General features: G+C 37.0%; 1 pseudogene; it reads right to left on the reverse strand.

Annotated features, from left to right (window-relative positions):
• Positions 1–3,014: 3,014 nt before the first annotated feature.
• LOC100668801 (microtubule-associated proteins 1A/1B light chain 3B-like) lies at positions 3,015–3,388 on the reverse strand (annotated as a pseudogene).
• Positions 3,389–5,278: the final 1,890 nt, after the last annotated feature.

Raw genomic sequence — 5,278 nt, forward strand, 5'->3', positions numbered from 1 at the left:
AGGATACATGGCGAATTAGTAAACAATGTCATTAAGACAAAGCTTTCAGATGGGAAGCCAGCTTTGATAGCGATGAAAGTAAATTTCCCTTGCCAACTGTTTCATTGTTTTAATTTGCCTTATAATTAAAATGTATTCCCTTATATTTAATCTACCCTTGCTTTATCACACACTGAGCTATTTTTTATTTCTCTTATTTAATCCTAATAATAATAATTGCTATCTTTTCTCTGTACTTGACATCAATGGTAGTTGGGGGAAATGTTTACCATAATAGCATGTCACTGTTTTCCATCCATCAGAAATTATTCTGAGTTTCCTTCCAGTCTTGAAATATGGCAATAGAGTTTATCTCATTCCATTTTTACAGAGCTTGAAAAGACAGACTGTATTTTTAATGATTTATGTATATTCATATTGCAATCTCCTTCTGATACTCAAGAAATAATTTATTATATCTGATTGAAGGGCACCTTCAAGTACTTATGCCTCAGGTGAAACAATGTAGATATTTGCTATTTTCCAGCAAGTCGGGATACCTCCTGATACTCATATATAAAGGACTTAATTCAAATATTTTACTTCTTTTAAAGTTAGCTAACTGTAGTTTAATCAGAAAACAGATTTCAGCAGGATACGTCTTTAATAATTTTGATATATTTTCCTGCCCTGTGGGAACATCAATAATATTTAGTGCTTTGTTCTTGAGGTTCAGTCTTTTTTTTTTTTTTCCCTGAAAAGGCATTTGTATGTCAAAATCATAGGACCTCAGACTGGAATAGGAGAGGGAGAAGTAAAATATAGACTACCTTCCGTGCACGATCTTCTCCAATATGAGCAGATCTCATATGGGCTGGAAAGACATTTCTTTTTAGTAATGCCTAAACTTGATTTTTATTTCTACCAGGTTCAAGCAAGTCCTCCGCATTGCAACATGGTCAATATTGGATAGCAGTGGTGAGAGTGGCCAACCTTGTCTTATTCCTGATTTTAAGGAGAAGGCTCTCCGTCTTTCTCCATTGACTATGATGTTAACTCTGGGTTTTTCATTAATGTCCTTTAAAATACTGAGGAATTTCTCTTCTATTCTGAGCTTATTGAGTGTTCTTATCATGAAAAGGTGTTGGCTTTTATCAAATGCCTTTTCTGCATTGACTGAGATGATAATGCCCTTCTTTTCCTTCATTTTATCTGATGTATTACATTGATTGGTTTTCTAATATTGAGCCACTCTTGTGTTCCTGGACTAAATCTTACTTGATCGTGTTGTATAATCCTTTTAATACGCTTTTGGATTCAGTGCTGGTATTTCGTTGAAGATTTAATAAGGGATTTCATCCTGTATTTTTCTTTCTTTTGACAGTTTTTCATTCTGCCTTTATCCACCTTAGTTCATTAAAAATGTTTCAAAGATCCTATAAGCAAAGTGACCACCTGCTAATGTGGGATATAAATCACTCCTCTCAGCATGGTATTTATTTATTTTTTTCCAAAAAAGCAGTTTGTTACAGGAATCTTATCCATCACTCAGTAGTTACAAGAATGTCAGATATAAAGACTTGTACAATGGAAACAAGACAGGCTGGTTAAGAATTTACATAACGGGGCAAAAATTTACATATTAGAAGTGGGCACTGTGGACAGCTGCATGCAGTGGAAGAGAAGGTCACAGGAAGTGGGGCTCCCTTAGCCGCAGGGAGAGCGCCCATAGCAGAAATTGTGCTTTTCCCTCCAGTAGAGTAACGGTCACTAACAGAGACAGGGATTCCACACACACCTAAATACACAAGGATAAACTGTGACCTGCCACACAGCCTACAGGGACTGACTTTTCAGGGATGCACCCATGAAGATAGTAAATAGTAAACCCGTGCAAGGAGCTGGAGGCATCAAGGCATTTGTTCTAGGTTGAACTTCAAAGATATTTAACTCTTGGTATTTGTAAAGAGCCTACATCTCATTTTGATACATTTTCCTCACAATTGGCACGCACTTAGAATGGGTGGATTTTGATGGTGGTTTCACGTAACAGTGATCATTGAAAAAAAAAAAATGTGAGAATTTTTAATATCATTGTAGTCACACTTAACATATAACATGGATTAAGCTTGGGTGTGCATTTGAATTTTAATACTTTCACATTTTAGTATTCTGTGGTTTCTACCACTGTCCTAAAGAATGGAATCGATACAACTACTTATTTATTTGCCAAACCAGTCATTGGTTTGAGTTTTCAGATTGAAAAAAACTTAAAACAGAAGAAATGTCACTCCTTTCTCCTCTGGGGTTAGACCAAAATTATAAATTATTCAAGCTTCCTATTAAGCTGTGGTGTTTTTCTACACTTAATTGTCTAGAGAACAAACCAAATAAGAAACAGCTTGGTGTTTATTAAATTTTAACACTGCAAAAGAGTTGACTTTTCATGTTCTTCCTGTTAGGATCAGGAAGCTTGGGCAGTAGTTCAGAGCCATAGCTATGTTTCTAACCCAGCCCCACTTGCCTTGCTTTGTGCCAACTACTACGGCAAATGGATTTTGAGGGTGTTATGCCTGGCAACTCATGCTTCTAAAGATCCTCTTGTGGAGATTTCTCTGAAAAATCGGCAGGCTCCGTGAATTTAAAAGAAGACTGAGTGTCTCTCTGAAGGACTTGAAGTCACTGCTCTGATTGCAAGTTTCCTCCGGGGAAAAGAACATTATAGTAACTCCAAGATTCATTTCATTGGCAACTGAAAATCCAAAGTATTTTATTTTTAAACTTATTTTAAACTTCGAAAATTTGAAAACTGGAGAGCCTATGTTAAATAATATAGTTTTCTGAAGCTGAATGTGCTGCTCATTTGGAACTCAGCTTTGCTGATTGAAATACAAAAACAACTTCCTAAAAGTCCTAGGTGGAACCACATTGCTTCGATGAACTGTGATAAGATGAACTTACCAATTTCAGTCGATAACATTCCCTCCCCCCCCCCCCTTTTTTCCCCCCTCTGTAATAGATGTGTTCTGCTGGTCTTACAAGGTCGATTTCATTCCAAACATCTTCTGAGAGGCATATACCATACACGGGAATCCATCTTCGTCCTTCTTTCATACACTTCAGAAATCTGTGTGGAGGCTCTCACCATCCTGTGTCCGTTCACCAATAGGAAGAAGGCTTGGCTAGCGTTCAGCTGTAAGTGCCTTCTAATTATTTTGATGAATTCACTCTTGTTGAAGTGATCTAGTACAAGGAACTTGGTTTTATCCACTACAGGAAGCTGCTTCCACACTTGTTATTTTTCTGTTATCACTGGGATTTTGATAGGATGTTCTTCTCGGATAAGTCGGATATCTTCCACTCTTTGTGCAAAGGTAAGGCCCTGCTTGAAGGTCTTCTTCCAGGGCATGGCGCTGGGCAGCGGTGGCGAGGCTGAGGCTCGTGAAGGCATTAGTTGGTGGCGCCCTGGTTTCCTTTTCTTGTGTGTTTGTCTGGTTTTGGCTTCAAGGTAAGGCTGGCTTCAGAGTGAGTTAAAAAGTTTCCCTTTTCTATTTTTTTAAATAGTTTAAGGAGTGGTGTCAATTCTTCTTTAAGTGTTTGGTACAATTCCTCGGTGAAGCCAGCTGGTCCAGGACTTTTTTTGTTGGAAGGTTTTTGATTCAGTCTCTTCCTTTGTTATCACTCTGTTGAAATTTTCTGTTTCTTTGTGAGTCACTTTAGGTAGTTTATGTGTTTCTGAGAATCTGTCCATTTCATTTATTACCTAATTCGTTGGTTTACAGTTATTCATGGAATTCGCTTAGGATTCTTTTTATTTCTGTAGTTTCAGTTTTAATGTTACTGTTTTCATTTGTGATTTTGTATATTTGCTTCTTCTCTCTTTTTCAGTGTTGCCAAAGGTTTATTTTATTTTATTAATTTTTCCAAGAACTTCTGATTTTGTTCATGCTCTTTTGTTTTTCTAGTACCTATTATAAAAAAAAAAATAATAAAAATAAATTTTTTATTTCATTTATTTCTGCTCTGGTCGTTTTTTATTTCCTTCCTCCCTGTAGTATTGTGCTGGAGTTTTGCTCTTCCTTTTCTAGTTCCTCAAGCTATTTGTTGTTATTGTTTAGCTGCTGTAGAGTCAGTTCCGACTCCCGGCAATCCCGTGGGTGCAGAATAGCACAGCACTGTCTACGGGTTTCCATGCAGTAACTTTTCAGAAGCAGATGGCTGGACCTGTCTTCTGGGGTGCCTTTGGTGGGTTTGGGCTGCCAGTCTTTTGGCTAGTAGTTGAGTGCTTGGCCATTTGCTCTACCTAGGGATTCCAGGCTCTTTCCTCTAGTTGTAGAGTTATTGATTTGAGATCCTTCTTCCTTTTAATTTAGGCTTTTACTGCTATAAATTTCCCTCTCAGTACTACCTTTGTAGCAGCCCATACATTTTGTTATGTTGTGCTTTCATTCAACTCTAAAAGTATTTTCTGATTTCTCTCTTGATTCTTTGGTTGTTTAATAGTGCAAAGTTTAATTTCCACATATTTTGCGTATTTTGCAGCTTTCCTTTTGTTATTAGTTTGTGGTTTCATTCCACAGTGGTCAGAGAGATACTTGTATGGTTTCAATCTTCTAAAATTTATTGAGACTTATTTTGTGATCTAGCATATAGTTGGGAGAAGGTAGTTCTTTGAACAACCCTGGCGGCTCTGATCTTCCCTGGTCCCCTTTCCCTGCTGCAATTTTTGAGCTTCAGAACAATTCATTGACCTTAAAGGGTTGCAGTTCTGGGCTTGCGCCAGGAAATCTCACCATACTCCTCCTGAAACTCCAGCAGGTGTTCCATGTAGTGAATCACATAGTCCTGTGTACAAAGCCAAGTAGGGGAGGGAATTCTTTGTCTCTTGCCTGGAGTGCCATTAAATCCACCTTTGAGTCCCTCCACTAAATTTTTCATTTCAATTATTGTATTTTTTAGCTCCAATAATTGTTTGGTTATTTATTTATTTATAGTTTCTATATCTTTCTTGAAATTTTAATTTTTCCTTGTACTGTTTTCCTGATTTCCTTTATTTCATTGTCCATGTTTTCCTTTTAGCTCTTTAATATTGTTGCTTTAAAGTCTTCTAGTCTGTTCCTTAACTGGGCTTCCATAGAAATGATTTATGTCTCTTGGTTTTGCTGTTTTGATTGGGTCATCCTTTCCATGTTTGCTTGGTATGTCTTGTGCTTTTTTTGTTGTTGAAACTGGGACATTTGAATATTATAATGTGGTAATTCTGGAACTCAGATTTTCCCAATTTTTTAGGGATTACAAT

The sequence above is a fragment of the Loxodonta africana genome, chromosome 8 (assembly GCF_030014295.1).
Source record: "Loxodonta africana isolate mLoxAfr1 chromosome 8, mLoxAfr1.hap2, whole genome shotgun sequence".
Lineage (NCBI taxonomy): Eukaryota > Metazoa > Chordata > Mammalia > Proboscidea > Elephantidae > Loxodonta > Loxodonta africana.